A 19,801-nucleotide genomic window follows, 5' to 3' on the forward strand; every position below is an offset into this window, starting at 1 on the left:
CGAGAGTAAATCCGAAAAGAACCGAAGCGTACCATGTGTAAAAAATGTGTGAAAACTACAGCTACAAGCATGTTATGCAGCATTGTCCAATGTCGAGATATTGTTGTTATGAAAGTAGCACCCATCGCCCTTGTACACATATGTTCTGGCTTCGTTGCACTATCATCGAGGCATTGATCGAGGTTAATAAAACTGTACCCACAACGAGTGCGTCGCCCTAGTTTCGGTTTCGGTTTTCGCTGCCATTCGTGATAATAAACCGTTTGTAAATCGTACTTTTTGTTGGCAATTCTTTGGACAGGGAACGAAAACGAAAACTGGCAATTAAAGTAAGCAATACGTAAAATGTTTTAAACAAAAAACTGTTTCAACGGTCTTTAAAGTAACTCTAATAGCGTCCTCGATCACCTTGCCCCGGGGTTGCCCCGAAACCAGAATGGTGCGCTTTGCCCCGCCGTGGTGCCGCACTGCGGAGGGTCAACATCGAGGACAAAACTGCACCCTGTGCAGGGTGCTTGCATGCAGCGCTACTTTGCCCCTGGCGCGCAAAACGTGCGCGCGCATATTTTGTTGTTTTCAGATGCTGAGCATCTGCGGCAAGCGCTCGAACCTTGTCAAACTGCGTGCTCCGACATACCTGGTTGCAAGCAAACACCAATGGATTTTATAATTAATCCTGACGACCCGTTCAATGAACCTGTCCACTTTCGGCCGCTCTTCACCACACTGTTCTCGGACGAGGTCGAGCAGCATGTCGTCTTCGCTGTCAGACGAACTTGAAGAATGCTCATCGATTGCGGCAACTAGCAGCGCTTCCTTTCTCATTGCCGACAAATCCACTAGCTAACTCCGTCAACTCCGTTGCAACGTACCGCAGCTTTCGGGCCAGAGCGTCCGCGGTTCTGCAGTCGGCAGTACGCGCGCACGTCGCGCGTCCCGCAGTGCTTGCTGGGATTGCACTCCGGCGCACCGCCGATTTTCTCGGTGCGAGACGGGGCAACGGAAAACCGCTCCAACAGGGTGCGCTTCCGGTGATCGAGGATGGTCAGTGCGCACCGGTGCGGTTGATCGAGGATGAAAGTGCGCACCAAGGCGCCCCGGTGCGCACCGGTGCGGGTGATCGAGGACGCTATAACATTCTAGGGCTCTAAGCGCCATCTGTTTCCGGTAGTCAAAATGTGTCATGGCGGCTTCCTGTCAATTGGATGTGAGCGTGGACGTGAGCGTAACATGGGAGCTTCGATGGTACATCTAAGCTTTCTTGGTTATCCCAAGCTGTTCCTTATCCTTCCGCGTAATAACTCTTTCTTGTACCCAATAGAATACCGAATAGAGATCGTATAGAAGCTCAGAGGCTGCACCTGTCATTCACATAGACAGGTAAGGTAGCTGTTTGCGACCACTTTCAACTCATCTGGGGCGCACATAATTTTTTTTTGTTATTTATGCATGAATAGGCATCATTTTTCACGCCGCCTGAAGTCCTCGCTAAAAGTACGCTTTAAATGCTCTGCACGCCTTAAATTGACACCCATCTGTAACGTGTTTGAGCCGTTATTTATAGCCCATATCTTGCGGACTACGATTTTAACCTTATGCGCACTACCGCCCCTTTGTTCTGTTGCGCGCGCGATATCAGTGTTTTTAGATCCAGAAGGCTGCTTCCGCATGAAAAAAGAGACTCGCCGTGTTAGATTGTACACATGGAGAGCGAACGCTGTGACACGCTCTTTAAATTGGCCGACTGTTGCAAGCGCTGCATCATTGCCGTCGCCGAAGTATATATACAGGCACACTATAATAGAGACATACGTATTTACAGTGCCAAATGAACAATTTTCGTCCCTTGGCGCTCTTCTGCTTGGCCTGACAGGCAGAGGTCACGCAGTGCGTTGCAGTGAAAGCGCATGAGCATACAGCGAAATCTACGCGAACGTTTTTATAGACAAATGCTCGAAGATTTCTATCACCAGCTGCCACTTGAAAGTGCGTTTAGCTAGCAAGCCAGCACTAGTGTCTGCGCTTTCAAGCATACACTTGATAATACGAAGATAATGCGACAAAGTGTACACATATGAATGACAGATTCAATATTTCTTGACACTCGTAAATCCTCAAACCTGCCAGTTCTTGGTTAGTGCGTGAAAAAGTGGAATTTTGTGTTGTTTGAAAGCAGACATTGGTTCATCCAAACGTGGCTTTGCGTAGGCCGTCGCATTGTATGGATGAATTATCAAATGCTTGGGCATTGGAGCAATGAGGCGATGTAGCTCCAAAAATGCACCTTTGTTCTCTTTTCACTTTGCCTCATGCTATTCTGTCTCAAGTTTAGCCAATGTCAAAGCAGCAATTTCGACTGGCACAGCAACGCTCATTTGAATGGCATCTGTCAATGTCGTAAGTTGTCATTGCTCCTTTCAGCACATATGTTACATGGCCTTTGACATCTTCATCATCATCATCAGCCTGGTTACGCCCACTGCAGGACAAAGGCCTCTCCCATACTTCTCCAACAACCCCGGTCATGTACTAATTGTGGCCATGCCATCCCTGCAAACTTCTTAATCTCATCCGCCCACCTAACTTTCTGCCGCCCCCTGCTACGCTTCCCTTCCCTTGGAATCCAGTCCGTAACCCTTGATGAACATCGGTTATCTTCCCTTTTCATTACATGTCCTGCCCATGCCCATTTCTTTTTCTTGATTTCAACTAAGATGTCATTAACTCGCATTTGTTCCCTCACCCAATCTGCTCTTTTCTTATCCCTTAACATTATACCCATCATTCTTCTTTCCATAGCTCGTTGCGTCGTCCTCAATTTAAGTAGAACCCTTTTTGTAAGCCTCCAGGTTTCTGCCCCCTACGTCAGTACTGGTAAGACACAGCTGTTATACACTTTTCTCTTGAGGGATGATGGCAAACTGCTGTTCATGATCTGAGAATGTCTGCCAAACGCACCCCAGCCCATTCTTATTCTTCTGATTATTTCAGTCTCATGATCCGGATCCGCGATCACTACCTGCCCTAAGTAGATGTATTCCCTTACCACTTCCAGTACCTCGCAACCTATCGTAAACTGCTGTTCTCTACCGAGACTGTTAAACAGTTTTCTGCAGATTAATTTTTAGACCCACCCTTCTGCTTTGCCTCTCCAGATCAGTGAGCATGCATTGCAATTGGTCCCCTGAGCTACTAAGCAAGGCAATATCATCAGCGAATCGCAAGTTACTAAAGTATTCTCCATTAACTCTTATCCCCGATTCTTCCCAATCCAGGTCTTTGTATACCTCCTGTAAGCACGCTGTGAATAGCATTGGAGCGATCATATCTCCCTGCCTGAATCCTTTCTTTACTGGGATTTTGTTGCTTTCTTTATGGAGGACCATGGTTGATGTGAAGCATTATATCTTTCAGTATTTTTACATACGGCTCGTGTACACCCTGATTCCGTAATGCCTCCATGACTGCTGAGGTTTCAATTGAATCAAACGCTTTCTCGTAATCAGTGAAAGCTATATATAATGGTTGGTTATATTCCGCACATTTCTCTATCACCTGATTGATAGTGTGAATGTGGTCTATTGTTGAGTAGCCTTTACGGAATCCTGCCTGGTCCTTTGGTTGACAGAAGTCTAAGGTGTTCCAGATTCTATTTGCGATTACCTTAGTAAATACTTTGTAGGCAACGGACAGTAAGCTTATCGGTCTAGAATTTTTAAAGTCTTTGGCGTCCCATTTCTTATGGGTTAGGATTATGTTAGCGTTCTTCCAAGATTCCGGTACGCTCGAGGTCATGAGGCGTTGCGTATACAGGGTGGCCAGTTTTTCTAGAACAATCTGCCCACCATCCTTCAACAAATCTGCTGTTACGTAATCCACCCCAGCTGCCTTCCCCCTTTGCATAGCTCCCAAAGCATTACTTCTTCCGGCGTTACTTGTGGGATTTCAAATTTCTCTAGACTATTCTCTCTTCCATTATCGTTGTGGGTGCCACTAGTACTGTATAAATCTCTATAGAACTCCTCTGCCACTTGAACTATCTCATCCATATTAGTAATATTACTGGCTTTGTCTCTTAACGCATACATCTGATTCTTGCCTGTTCCTAGTTTCTTCACTGCTTTTAGGCTTCCTCCATTCCTGAGAGCATGTTCAATCCTATCCATATTATACTTCCTTATGTCAGCTGTCTTACGCTTGTTGATTAACTTCGAAAGTTCTGCCAGTTCTATTCTAGCTGTAGGGTGAGAGGCTTTCATACATTGACTTGTCTTGATCAGATCTTTCATCTCCTGCGATAGCTTACTGGTATCCTGTCTAACGGAGTTACCACCGACTTCTATTGCACACTTTTTAATGATGCCCACAAGATTGTCGTTCATTGCTTCAACACTAAGGTCCTCTTCCTGAGTCAAAGCCGAATGCCTGTTCTGTAGCTTGATCCGGAATTCCTCGATTTTCCCTCTTATCGCTAACTCATTGATCGGCTTCTTATGTACCAGCTTCTTCCATTTCCTCCTCAAGTCTAGGCTAATTCGAGTTCTTACCATCCTATGGTCACTGCAGCGCACCTTGCCGAGCACGTCCACATCTTGTATGATGCCTGGGTTTGCGCAGAGTATAAAGTCTATTTAATTTCTAGTCTCATCATTCTGGCTTCTCCACGTGCACTTTCGGCTGTCCTGCTTGCAGAAGAAGGTATTAATTATCCGCATATTATTCTGTTCTGCAAAGTCTACTAGTAACTCTCCCCTGCTATATTTAGTGTCTATGCCATATTCCCCCACTGACTTGTCTCCAGCCTGCTTCTTGCCTACCTTGGCATTGAAGTCGCCCATCAGTATAGTGTATTTTGTTTTGCCTTTACCCATCGCCGATTCCATGTCTTCATAGAAGCTTTCGACTTCCTGGTCATCATGACTGGATGTAGGGGCGTAGACCTGTACGACCTTCAATTTGTACCTCTTATTAAGTGTCGCAACGAGACCTGCCACCCTCTCGTTAATGCTATAGAAGTCCTCTACGTTACCAGCTGTATTCTTATTAATCAGGAATCCGAAAACATCTTTAGTACGACCTAAATGTGTTTCACAGCTGTGATTGCCTCAGTGCGTATAGAAGCAACGAAGTGATGCCAAATACTTTTGCAGAATAACTGAAATGTGGGCAAGTTCATTCGGATTCATGATTATGGCAGATTTGAACCCAACACTGTGTAACACTACTACACAGACTGGCGTTTCGGGTAGTCGAGACAAAATTCTTATTAAAACCTCTTTGAGATTTGGCAAACTGTTAGCTAGGTGGGATAAAGTAATTGTGATTCAGAATAGTAGCCTCAACATTGAGCACAAAGCAAGAGGTGAGTTTTTTATTGTGATCATTTTCTACAAGCATGCACATTAGCCTTACAGTAGTACGAGCATCTTTGTAGCACATCTTTCCCTGTATAAAAAGGGTCATGTTGCTTACTGCTTAGTTGGTGTTATGCATTGTCCATTTCTATGGTGTTGATGCCCAGGATCTCTACAAAACGGAACCTCTTTGGTACAGTCTTGTGGCTGCTTGTGTTCTCCCTTAGCCAGAGACGTGAAGGGGGGTTCACGGTCACTGACCAAGTCTGATGTATAACCCGACGTTTTGGAACTGCATACGGGCTCCTTGTTCACTGAGTTTGACAGGAAATCGTCGTCACTTATGTAGCCAGCACGTGACGTAACAAACATGCGTAAATGGCAGGCATAGTCCCTGGTGTCTGGTTCATCGTAGCTGGCGTTGATTGAATGATTAGCGATTCTAGCAGCCGCCGGGATGACATGTTCTTTTCTTTGGCAACAACAGTGGCATTGTCCCAGACAATCTTGTGACTATGTTCCTGCGCATGTTTGGCAAATAATAGTCGTGTGACTATTATTTCTTAGATCACATTTTCTTTTTTTTTTTTTCCCCCGTTTCCATGCCTGATCAGACGAACTTTCGTCGAACCCTTGATTATGTAGCCAGAGGCAGTGGCACTGGTTGTGTCCTGTTTGAGATGAATGGTCCTTTTGTCCGTCTCTATCCACTATGACCTGGGCTTATCTCCTGGCTGCTGAAGTGTGCCTGCATTTTCCAGGTCAACTACTCGGACATTAATGTCTGGATACAAATTGGGTAGATCTTGCATGCCATGCCCAACATCAGAGTAAGTTTTCTGTTTCTGCCAGCACTTTTGCTCATGCACTTTCATTTTCCTCCGGTCCGGGAGTTGTGGAAAGAAGCTGTCTGCAGTAGCTTGAAGTGTAGTCCTAAGCCTTCGGCTCGTAAGCATTTGCACTAACGAGGAGCTATATTTCAGAAGGCTCAGTCTATAATCGTGTCTTGTAGGCATCACCTGACGTCTCAAGGGAGTTCTTGGATAAGTTTACAGTGGCTTCTGTGAGATCACTGCGGTGTCGGTAGTGTGGACTGCATGCCATTTGTTGGAATTCTTATGAATTCTGCGAACAGCGAGCTGCGCCTTTTCCAAGCTACAGTTTGTTGTGGTTCACGGCCACTACACTATTGCACGCCTTGTGAAAACAATGAGGCATTGAGTCACAACCACAGGTCCTGTCAAACTAGCCAGTACTAGCTCAGGATACCCTTACTAGTATTTTGTTATGATGAGCCACCACACCCCTCCAATAGAAAATATGTCCATGGTGAACTTCTGTAACAGCTTTTCTCAGAATCCCAGATGCAGGAGTGTCACCCTTCTCTTAGCCCTGTGGTGCTAGCATGCATGACATGACTTGAAGACATTTGCTGTTTGTATGTATTTATGATGCAGTACTTTGCCGTCTTGCTAGGCATTTATTGATTCCAAAGTGGCCTTCAAGTGAGAAGTGCTGGGTGGGTAAGCTCCTGTAGCTTCTTGGGTGCGATGGTTTTGTTACCACAATGTCAACATGTCTTGGACTACATCGTCCTTGTGAAGCCAGAATTCTTTCAGACTTTGCAACACCTTGGCCAGCTCTTTCGAGTGAAGATGCGAAGTTGGCAGCAGCATTAATCTAGTACTTGTTCTTTCTTCAGTTCTTGTAAAGAAGGTGGGGAGAGGCAGCATGCATAGCCTTCAATCTTGGTAGGCCCTTCTGGTGCCTGTTATTCTCCTTCACATGAGAACTTGACAGTGTATCAGCTGCGGGAAAGTCTTTGCCTAAGATGTACATTATGCCTCATAATGTATCAATCATGTGTGCATTTTATGATTTGGGAAACAGATTGTTGCCCCATTTATAGAATTTATCTCAAGCTTGCAAGAAAGAAAGCACTTCTTTCTATATCTAGGCATAGCCAGGCATTCTGTCTCTGCAAAATATCTTGAGGCGTATCTAGTAACATGTTGCCCATCGTCTTGCTTTTGGCTGAGCACTGCAACTAGACCACAGCACAAAACATCAGCTGTGATTAGCAGCTGGTTTCTCATTTTGAGGAGCACCAGCCAAGCACTGGATCTGAAGAAAGTATTTCTTTCCATTTTGAGAATTCTTGAACCTGTGTGGGTTCCAGATAAACCATCCTTTGAAAACAGCATGCTGGGCAATGGGTGTAGTGTTTGTCATGTTAGGAGCGAATAAACCTAGATAGGTGGTCATGCCCATTAGCAGCTGTAGTTCTGGAGGATGGTCTTGGCATGTCTGTGACAGCTTTGAGCTTGTTTTCGTTCATGATATGCCCCAAGTAGGATATTATTGTGATGCCAAACTTACATTTCTCTTTGTTGATGGCAGCTCTTGCCCAGTGGGTGCCCTCAAATGTACTGCAGAGTTTGTTGTGTTGCTGTTTAGTTGAGCATCAACTGATAACCTCGACCATATGACAAGCAACATATGTGTGTTTTGGATGAATATCATTCATATACCATTGTATTTGATCTGGGGCACGCCAGATACCAAATCGCATGAGCAGTTAAAGTGAAACCAATGGAATGGTGCTGTAAAGGTGGTCAAGAACTTTCCGTCATTTCTCAGGGATTTGCCAAAACCCTGAATTTGGGCATCAATTTTTCATACACCAAGCTGTGACTCGTAGTATCTGAAGGGTATGCTCTACTGCAGGAATTGGATATGATGCTCATAGAACTTGCTTATTCAGTTTTTGTATAATCCATAAAAGTGTAGAGTGCTCCTGATGGCTTCGTCACCACTACCATAAGCGTGCACCAAGGAGTTGGCTCTGTCATAGCTGTCGTAAAACCAATCTTAAACCTGGAGAAGTTTGGCTTTTGTCTTCTATAAAAGTAGCCATACAAAACAGTGAAATATTAGTCCAAAGGACGCAGGCTTGAGTTTCAACATTGTCATGCAAGCTGCGCAGAGTATTTGAGGATGCGGCTTTGAATCCCGTTAACCATTAACATTCTCAATCTGTAAGCGCTCGACTTCACCTTCACAATCACCTCTGTGACCTATAGCAGATTTATTTGGAAATAGCAGCATTCTGCCTGATGCACGAGATGGAACTTGATGTTGTGCTAGTCGCCTTACACAGTGACCACAGTAACTTGGAGATCACCACCTTCTTGAAATGTCACGAACCACATTGTTTTCAGGTTGATACAAGAAATCGTGTCTAATAATCATCTCTGACAAAAAGAAATAACTGATGCCCGTGGCAAGGTGCCATTCAAGTGGTTGAGTTCCTCCGGGAGGTAGGGGGTAATACGAGTGAGCACCCTCAAAATCCGACTATGGCCTTAGCCAAGCAGCCCTAGGTGACATAGTAAAGCTTTTTGGCACGATGTCATTAGGCACCACCCTATGTAATTTATTTGCTTCCACAACCCCTGCATGGCTCACGAGTGTCTGGTGGTAAATTTCTGAAGCCACATCAACCTCAATGTAGCATTCCTAGTTCCGAACACTTCAATCTGCATGCCACTATGTATGGCAGGTGTTACTGGGAAGGAGACTGACGAACAGCTACACATAGATAAAAACTCTCTAAAGGCTGTTATTGCGAAAACACTGCCCAACATCAACACACGCTAAATGATACAAGAATGTTGCTAATATGAAAGATTAATTCAGTCAGTAATTGAAGATGAAGATGGTTTTACTCAATAGCCTTATAAAAAATGGTAAAAGAAAGCTAATAAATTTGGAACTCATGTTTCAAATCTTGTCTGGAAAAAAATCATTATGTCTTCAAATATCTCACGCAGCCGCTAATCCTGTTCTACTTCATCACCTTCAGGTATGCTAGAGAAGTCTTTCTCGTCATTGGGCTCCAAAATGTAGTTGAGCAAAAGGAGTAGACCTAGGTGGCTGACAGGATGGCTCTTCTTTAAGTGTGGTGCATAGAAGAAAAAAGCATGCAAACATCTTCAACACTGTAATGAGCATTAACTGTTAGGGATGAAACATGAAAAACCCCAGGGAAAACATTTAGGTTTGGTGGAAATGTACAAAATACACAGAGACTAAAGACAGTGAAGGAAAATGAAAAATGCTTGTGTAAGCTTCTTCAGCAGTGCGTTTGTTGCCTGTAGACAACACCAGGTAGAACTTGGAAAGCGACCTTCACCCTGAGTTGACGTCAATTCTGCGTGCAATTGGTGCATATTGACACAAAGATGTGGGGCTCCCGCACCGCAGAACGGCGCGCGCAAAGGTCGGCGCTATGAAACACGAAGTGCGTAAGCTACACACTCTTGTTCTGGCCCCCTATTAAAAAGAAGCGTATATTTTGCAAGACTCCGTCTCCAATCTGCGTTACATTTTTCTGGTGGAGGTGCGGGGTACGTGCTACCACTCCCAGATCGAACACCGCCTACAAACCCAGTACGAAGTCCGGTCAAGCTGACTACTGTGCAAGTACGGACAAGCTGCCGACTTCAAAGACTGCCGCCTGAACATGAGCCTCTACGCAGTCAAGTAAGAAGGACGAATACATCGGTTCCATCTTCCTCGACCGCGCCGACCGAGGTCGTCCTCAACCAGCCACGAATCCCCACGTCCTTTCATGGGGACACCTTTGAGGATGTAGAGGACTGGCTCGATCACTTTGAGCGTGTTGCAGAATTCAACGGCTGGACTCCAGAGCGCAAGCTACCGAACGGCTACTTTGCCCTCAAGGACTATGTGTGGACATGGTTTGAGAATCGTGAAGCGGGGCCCTATCACATGGGACGAATTCTGACAACAGCTAATCGGCACATACGCCAGCTTCGATCACAAGGAGCGAGCTGAATCTGCAATTCAGGCGAGAGTACAGAGGCCGAATGAAAGCGTCGCAATGTTTCTCGAAGATATATGCCGACTTTTCCGACGCGCGGATCTATCCATGCCGGAAGAAAAGAAGCTCAGGAACTTGATGCGCAGTGTCAAGCAAGAGTTATTCGGTGCCCTAATATGCAACCCACCAAAGACTGTTGCAGAGTTTCTCGCGGAAGCCGTATCAATGGAAAAGGCACTGCAGCAGCGAACAAGGCAGAACCGCGACGTGTCGACCCTATCGCATGACTCTCTCGCAATACCCCTGGACAATACCGACGCCTTGCAGGAGCTCATTAGGTTTATCGTTCGAGAGTAGCTTCAAAATCTTCAGGTGGCTCCAGCATCGGTACAGCGGCTCGATCTGGCTGAGGTCGTCCGGGAGGAAATCAGGCAGTCAGTCGAAGTCCCAGAGTGAAGCGAGACACCACAGCACGAGGTACGGCAGCCACAACCTTGCATGTCGTATGCGGAAGCAACGTGGAGTTCGTATTTTTCGCGATGTGAGCGACGTCCCGGACTTTCATGGTGTGCACGCCGTTGAACAAGCAACTGGCGACTTCAGGCCTCGCCGCACGCCATTCATGGCTGAAACACGACCACCCCGCAAGAGCGACGTATGGCGCACCGCAGACCGGAGGCCCTTGTATTTTTATTGCGATGAAGCTGATCACCTCTACAGGGCGTGTCCTTACCGTCGAGCTGGGCTCCTTGGATTTTCACTGAATGCACCGTGCCCGTGCAATGGTGAACGCCCCCTGGAGTTTGAAGCATACCTCGCAGAGGCCAGGACCTTGTTTGCTCCACGATTTCTTAAACCCCGGTCACCGTCACCCGCCCGAAACTGGTCTTCCAGCCCCCTCCTCACATCGAGAGCAACGAGGCGTCGCTCACCCAGCCCTGCCTCCCAGGAAAACTAAGTCCAGCGACCTGCGCAGGTGAGGTTGCTGACGTTGCGAACGCTGAAGATCCTCCACTACGACGACCGCGATATGACGTAATTGAGATGCAGAGAAAGCAGTGTAGTTCCGTGTCAGTATCCTGCGACGTACGAGTTACCATAGATGACCACGAAGTCACGGCGTTAATCGACATGGGTGCAGACACGTCTGTCATGAGCCAGAATCTCGCGTGTATGCTGAACAAAGTTTCGACGCAATGGACCGGAACTCGGATTCGTACTGCAGGAGGGCATCTCATAACTCCAATGGGTCAGTGCACGGCACGAGTCAACATGCAGGGCTTCACGTACATCGGCGACTTCATCATTCTTCCTGAATGTCCAAAGGACCTTATACTCGGCATGGATTTCCTTGAGGCGAACAGTGCCATCATCGACCTGCAAGAGTCTAGAGTCAGCTTCACGACTACGCAAGCCATGGCGAACAGTAATGACAACGACCGTGACATCGCGCTTTGCGTAACTGACGATCACATCACGTTGCCACCCAAGAGTAGCGTGCTTACCCTTGTCCGATGCGACATGGAGGACGCCGCCGAAGGAATTACTGAGGCAAACATGCCCCTGCTTCTTGAGCGCCACATTTGTATAGCCAGAGGGCTTCTTCGGGTGCAAAACAAATGTTCAGTCATTTTGCTAACAAACTTTAGCAACAAGTATCGGCATGTACCGCGACGAACGAAATGGCTGAACTGAGCTCATTTCCTCGCGAAATCACTAACGTTACTGACATTGCCACATTGGAAACCGCATCGTCTCAGCAATCTGGGTTACCCAGCCTAAAAGAACGGATTCACTTTAACGCCGCTCTGCCAGACCATCAGAAAGACCGTCTACTGAGTCTTGTGAATGAATTTGTGGACTGTTTTTCAACGTCATCCAAAGTGCGGCGCACGTCCATCACAAAGCACCACATTATTACGAACGAGTCTGCACGTCCTGTCTGTCAGCATCCTTACAGAGGGTCTCCAGTGGAAAGGGAAGCGATCAAGCATCAGGTGAAAGAGATGCTCCAAGACGACGTGATCCAGCCATCCACCAGCCCGTGGGCCTCCCCTGCAGTGTTAGTCAGAAAGAAAGACAACACACTACGCTTCTGTGTAGATTACAGAAAGTTGAACCGTGTCACCAAGCGTGATGTTTATTCATTGCCACACATCGACGACGCAATGGATCGTCTACAACATGCCAAGTTTTTTTCTTTGTTGGATCTTAAATCAGGATATTGGCAAATCGAAGTTGATGAACAGGATCGTGAAAAAACAGCATTTGTGACACCTGATGGGCTTTATGAGTTCAGAGTTCTCCCCTTCGGTCTCTGTTCCTCACCTGCCACCTTTAATAGCACCAGTATACCGTGCTTGCTGAACTCAAACGGCAAACCTGCCTCGTATACTTGGACGATGTCGTCGTGTTCTCGAGCACGTTTGACGAACATCTCACATGACTCGAGAGTGTCCTCACTGCGATCCATACTGCCGGCCTCACCATCAAGCCTGAGAAATGGTACTTCAGGTTCCAAGAGCTCAAATTTTTTCTCCATGTCGTTGGTCCTCAAGGCGTCCGACCAGACCCCGACAAGTTAGCTGCCGTCGCTGAGTTTTCACCACCCACAGACAAGAAGGCTGTCCAACGCTTCCTTAGTTTGTGCGCATATTATGGGCGCTTCGTCAAGGGCTTCTCGAGAATTGCTGAGCCTCTGACAGGGCTTACATGCGACGATGCGCCTTTCATTTGGGCGGATGAGCAGCAGCAGTCTTTCAATGAATTGTGCGTTTGCAAGAGGCCCCGATACTTGCTCATTTCGACGAAGACGCTGACACTGAAATGCATACTGACTCCAGCAATGCGAGTCTCGGCACTTGTGCAGTGGCAAGCTGGTGCGGAACGCACCGTTGCTTATGCAAGCCGCAGTCTCACCAAGGCTGAGAAAAACTACTCAACTACTGAAAAGGAATGCTTAGCGGTTGTGTGGGCAATTGGCAAATTCTGACCCTACTTGTACGGTAAACCCTTTAACGCTGTCAGCGATCAACCACGCCCTGTGCTGGCTTGCCAACCTCAATAGATCCTTCAGGCAGACTAGCCCATTGGAGCCTGCGCTTACAAGAGTATGATATTACGGTTGTCTACTGATCTGGCAGGAAGCACAGTGACGCTGACTGTTTGTCACGTGCACCACTCTCTACGACCTCATCGGACCCTGACCATGACTTGCCATTTGTCGGCGTTATCGACGCCATAAAGATGGCTGAGCACCAGCGCGCTGACGCTGAGCTGCTGCCGCGGATCGAACACCTCCAAGGAGTTGAAGGTGTTTTACCCCGCTCGCTCGTGCGCGGCTTATCATCATACTACTTGTACAACAACGTCCTTTACAGGAAAAACTGCGGAAGCGGCCCCAATACGTACCTCCTTGTCGTGCCCTCGGCACTACGCCACGACATTTTGCGAGCCTGCCATGATGAGCCATGTGCGGGACACCTGGGATTTGCCAAGACTTTAGGCAAGGATACGACAGAAGTATTACTGGCCCCGGCTTTATTCCTCTGTGCAACTGTACATGAAGACCTGCCGCGACTGTCAGCGCCGCAAGAAAGCACCAGTTAAACCGACTGGCTTTCTCCATCCTGTGGACCTTCCTCAAGCACCGTTCCAACAAATAGAATGGATCTACTTGGACCGTTCCCAGTGACCTCTTCGCGCAACAGATGGATAGTCGTCGCTACCGACTACTTAACCCGGTACGCCGAAACTGAAGCTATTCCGCAAGCAAATTCATATGAAGTGGCCAAGTTCTTTGTACGCGACATCGTCCTACGACATGGTGCACCGTCTGTTCTCATCACTGACCGCGGTACAGCATTTACAGTGGAACTTATGCAGGATGTTCTCCAGCTGACGCATAGCTATCACCACAAGAGCACTGCATATCACCCTCAAACCAATGGATTAACGGAACGTCTGAACAGAACGCTGGCTGATTTGTTCTCCGTGTATGTCGACATAGAGCACAAGACATGGGACGCGATCTTACCCTATGTGACTTTCGTGTATAACACTGCTGTACAGGAGACTACACAGTTTACGCCATTCAAACTTGTATACGGGCGCCACGTCAGGTCAACACTTGACACCATGCTACCACTGGCTGATAATAGCCCTGACACCCTTCGATACAACTAGGGTCAACGCGACATCCATTACAATACCGGCGGCTGCGTGTGGGTCTGGATGCCTGTCCGCCGCCGTGGACTTTCAAAAAAGTTGATCCGCCGGTATTTTGGTCCTTACAAGGTTACACGCCACCTCTGTGACATGACCTACGAAGTGGTCCCCTACAGTTCTGACCCCAGTTCACTCTGTCGTCGTCCTCCCGCTGAAGTTGTTCACGTAGTGCGCATGAAACCATACTATGCGCATACGTGAATGCCGAGATGCACCTGAGGAGCTCCATTTCTTATGTCACTGAAATAACTTTTTGACGCGACCGAGACGGTCGCTTTTCTCATGGGAGGCAATTGACACAAAGATGTGGGGCTCCTGCACCGCAGGACGGCGCGCGCAAAGGTCGGTGCCACTAAAGACGATGAAGTGCGTAAGCTGCACGCTCTTGTTCTGGCCCGCCATTAAAGAGAAGCGTATATTCTGCAAGACTCCGTCTCCAATCTACGTTACCATATAGTCCTTGTCGGGTGTACAATTAAACTTTATATTGCATGTTTTACATATTACTCATCTGATGTCTTAGCAGCATAGGTTTTTCCTCTGCCTTTCTTGTAAAAAAATGTTTGGGAAGTACGCAAGTACATCTACTTTGATTTTTTTTGTGCATGGCACATGTGCTGTTGGCTTGGAACTGATTCACAATATTAACAGCCGTAGCGTTCAGGGCCCCATGTCGCTGAAAATCCAGCAGTGGTGTTGGTGACCTTTTTCATAAGAAAATTAATCCCAAACCATGCATCCCGATTCATGCAGGCCCTCCACGTGGCATATAGGCGTTACTGAACGAATTAAAATTCTCAAAGTAGAATGTGTGAAAAATTCATAAAGTATGACTTGCACACAACCTCGAGACATGATAGCGTTGGATTGTAATTTGAATATGCGAGAAAACATAATTCTGTTGTGCAGAAACTCAAACACAAACCCCTTTTCCAGCTGCCATTTCAGGTCTGTCTTAGGAGTGGCACACCCCAGAAAGCTCGCCTTCGTGCATAGCGTTTGCCACCAGCATTTCCAGGAAAACATTACAGAAGCATAAGCTGCAGCTGCCCGGAAGCGTGAGAAGCAGCCAGGGATCTTTTAATGCTATCGTGTTCCACTCTTAAAGGCACTCTTAAGTGTCCTCCAACCTTTTTTTTTTTTTTTTGCTGTTTGGGGACTGCCTTCTTAAAGGTGTTGCTTCGTTTCCTTTCTGCTGTAGGGCGAATGTAATATCTGCTTTGAACAACAGCAAAGCCACATTTTGATTGCACTTGATGCTGGCTGCACTAGTGCGGCATCTCTCCTGAACACTATCCAACAGTTCACTATGATGTTATCACTGAAATAGAACACACAAGACACCTTCGTGTACCACTTCATCTACCTCGAAGTAATATGCCATAGCTCTATGATCATATCCTTAACATCCACTACTTTCTTGGATTCATTTCAGATAGCTGGAATGTACAGACTAAAAAAGCTCGGAAGCGCTTGCGCTCTTTGGAGAATTTTGTATGAGCATTTTCAGGCTGTTCTGGTGACACTAAAAAATACTGGCTCTCCTGTAATCGAGAGTGGATGTAAGCACGAAATGGCTGCCAACAAAGCAGATTGATTGTAGATGATACTAGCCACAATCTTAAAATGGGTGTAGCGTACATTCCCAACGGCACACCCCACCCCACTGCACCACGCAACTGTACATTGGTCCATATGGAAGCAAGTTTCCTGTCAAAGACAGAACCCCATTGCAAGTCTCGTCTCGGTCCACCAGATGCGCCGTGGACCTCGCGGACTGCTGGCATTGAAAAGAGCACAAGCAACTGTGTCTCAGTGCCAAAAAATGACAATCAAGTGTACAGTGCCTTGTATCTGCCTCTGAACGTCGCTATTAGAAGTGACCAATAAAACTTCAGCGTACTAGAAGTTACAGCTTGAGTGATATTGTGAGCAAATATTTAGAACTCAGAAGCAATATTTTTTGTAACATGTTTGGGAAGTAACTAGCATATGTATTGCAGTCTTGACTGTTTGCCCGGATGAGCTGGTTTGAGTGACAGGATAATGACTCTGGCTTTCGGTTCATTGAAGGTGGCTGACAACAGGAGCTAAAAGCATTTCATGCTTAAAATGTCTGCAGCAGCGGCACTGTTCGTTTAGTCAAGGACCTCATTTCATGGCCCTCATTCTGACACCTTCGAACACTGTTTCTGCCTTTGTAACGCTTCCTAGAATTTATCCTTCAAATTCTTATGTGAAAGAACCATGCATCAATTTTGGCGTATTTCTCAAACTGTACGAGCAGAATTGCTGCTGATTTCATAAATACAACCTATAAATCAATACAGCAGAATTGTTAGTTGAAATATGTAATCCAAATCAAGGAGCCATTCTCAAGACGATGTTCCCGCTGGCACTGATGCGTGGCATTCCTGGCGTTGGTGAAACCTTTATTCTACATGATAAAGCATGAAACATTCACACGTGCTTTTCTTTCCTTCTTTTTTGAGCTTTGCTGTTTCAAGGAGCTTTGCCCTTTGAGTGGCAGCAGCCTGATTGACATAGCTTCTGACTCGCATATTTAACATTTTTGCACAGATTGGTCAAGGAGTAGCCAGATTTTGAGAAGTACATCTTTAGCAGAGTCTATAGGTGCTGGCTTTTGGTGTGGAGAGACAAGCAGCTTCATAGCTTCCCTCCTGTCTCTTGTCATTGTGTCAGCAAACTGAAATGAAAACTCTCGAAACAGTATATTTGCTAATGAGGAATCTTTGCAAGGCACATTGTGAAGCGCATGCCGATGAATTGCTTCAACCTTTTACATTAAACAAATTATGCCATGTGCTGTCGAGAGGCAAATAAAGCTGTTCGCTTTAAAAATTAACAATAATATCCGCAGTTTGTGAAGTGATTGAGATATTGTTACCCAGTACCTTCAACAAAGATGTTATGGGAAACAGTGCAAGGAACTAGCATACTTACACTAATTGCAGGTATTTGGCAGAGTTGTATGGGAGACAAGATAGCCAACCAATTTTCCTCTAATGCATGTGAGCTTTGTCATCCTCATGGTGTAATGTAATCGTTTCAGGTAGCGGATAAAGAATGTGTGGCAACATGAAATGGCCTTTGACGACACAAGCGAGTAGTGGATGCCACACTTCAGTTCTAATTAAAGTTACATCAGCACAGAGCATGTATGCTACGACCAAGTTGGGTCCATACTTTGGATTACTGTGTACAGTGTCACTCTCTTCTGCATTGCAGAAGATGGAAGCCAGTGTTTCTTTGCTGTTGCCATTTCAATTTAGTATATTTTCATGTTTTCATGCTCTGCAAAATACAGCCAGAGGTTGCACGGTCTTGAAATGAAGACTACTTTTTGTGTTTTCAAGATAAAGTTTTAGCTATAATAAACGGAATTTCCAAAAAACAAATTTTATGTTTGGCCTGCCTTCTTTTGGGTGATCAAACATGGGAGCCATTGAGGCATCATGGCTCATACGTGCTCCATTTATGCTTGAGAGGTGTGTGCACAATGCTCCTTGCATGTTGAAAAAAAAAAAAAAAAATGGAGACCACCCATAATTGGTGTTGGTTTGCTTTCTTAGCCACAAGTGTTATCTGAAAATATAGCTGGTTTTTGTTACTCTTTCTGGCGGTGCGTTTTAGATGCATAAAAATTATGATGGATGTGCATGTTCAGTGTGATTGCAGGAACGAGAAACTTTACTAGAAGATCCTTTGCAAGAGATGCAAGTGCTTGCCCATTTCATGAAAAAAAAAAGGCTTTGTTTTCATTGTATACAGTAAGCTAAGGGTCAGGCGGACTTGATCACAAAAGCAAAGAGAGAAATTGGTTGACAGAGAAATGCAAAGCCTGCTGACCACATCGTAACTGTCTAGCGCATAGACAACACCTGCACGTTGGCCAACAGCATGGGAAAGGAGAAGGGATGGAAAGATGAAAGAGATTGCCATGAAGCACATGTGGTGAAAAGGAGAATGAAGCAAGAATTGGTAGCATTCAGAAAAAGCTAGATATTCTAGAGAAAACTGAAACATTGGACAAATAATAGCAACCTTTATTAAGTCTTACTGCCGTATTCAGCAATACATCTTGAAGCTCATGCTTGACTTGATATAAATGACGTATGGTGTGAATGTGCCCAAGATGCTCATTGCATTGCTTATGGTGTGTTCACGACAGGCGTCATTTAAATCGAGTCAAGCATGGGCTTCAAGTTAAGATGCATTTCTGAATACAGGGGTTAGTGTTATGGCATGGTGAGGCTCTCTGGAATGAAGACTTCATGAACTAGAGAATAGATGTGCCCGTGAGAACCTACTTTTACGTATTATCGCAGATATCTGAATCACAGGAGCAGTCTGAAGCATGTGGTAGGTTTGTGAAGAATTTCTGAGAAACCTGCATGGGTTTTCTCTGTAACAGTTTGCTACAATCGGGTGTATGACTCATTTTACATTTCCTGATCACCTTGCATATTTCCGCACAATGCTTTCGTCATTACTGTTCAGATTCATTACTATTCAGTGGTTCTTGTTTAACAAAATGGAGTCATGAGAAAAGAAGGAAAAAGGGAATTTTTAGGCACTGAAAAGGCAATACAGGCATGAATGTCAAAAGAGGCACTTGTAGACAGGATAAATGCAAGATTACCTAGTTTACATGGCCATAGTTTGTGCTTACAAAGAAGGCAGAAGAAGGATGCGAGGAAAAAATAAGCATTTCGTCTGAGGTTCCTCTCATTATGAAGCTGTTTACAATGATGAGAGCTAAATACAAAAAGTGTGGTCCTAATGAACGGACACGTTCTCCCAGTTGCAATTCATAGTTTAAGTAAGATTTTGAGGGACTTCAATCGCACCTCAAAAAGAAGTCCATGATCAATAAACAGTGCAGAAAGCCAGTATAACAGTTTTCATTGACAGTGAGTTGGCCCTAGGATATGATCCAGTTTGCATCTTCAATAAAATGGCTATTGATTGGCTACTATTGATCTGTACAATAAGCGCAGCACGCATACAGAACAGCACACAGTCCCATTTATGCCTTGGGCCTCACTTATACCATGTTAAAATTGTGGAAATACAACAGATTCATAAAACCAGCTCTCTTTATCACCTTATCTTAGGGAGGGACTTGTCGATGTTACAGTGCAGAGCACGAACATTTCCTTAGGAGAAGGCTTCCAGTTATTTATGTATATGGCAGAGGTTCATTACCTCTTGAAAACTGTTCTGCATAACACTCGTGCTTCTTCACACATCTGTCACGATCCATCAAATACGGGATAAGTTGGGTGCTGCAGATAAATGGTTCCTGCAGAGCCTAAAGCTACAGCATCAATAGGTAGCTAAATTTTCATTC

At 45.7% G+C, this 19,801-nt stretch overlaps 1 long non-coding RNA gene across 1 annotated transcript; it reads left to right on the forward strand.

Annotated features, from left to right (window-relative positions):
• Positions 1-1,138: 1,138 nt before the first annotated feature.
• On the forward strand, positions 1,139-17,846 carry LOC129383326 (uncharacterized). The gene is made up of 2 exons (XR_008611198.2): positions 1,139-1,380; positions 15,364-17,846. It is a non-coding gene; the product is annotated as an uncharacterized lncRNA (long non-coding RNA).
• Positions 17,847-19,801: the final 1,955 nt, after the last annotated feature.

This window comes from Dermacentor andersoni, chromosome 8 (genome assembly GCF_023375885.2).
Source record: "Dermacentor andersoni chromosome 8, qqDerAnde1_hic_scaffold, whole genome shotgun sequence".
Taxonomy (NCBI): Eukaryota; Metazoa; Arthropoda; class Arachnida; order Ixodida; family Ixodidae; genus Dermacentor; species Dermacentor andersoni.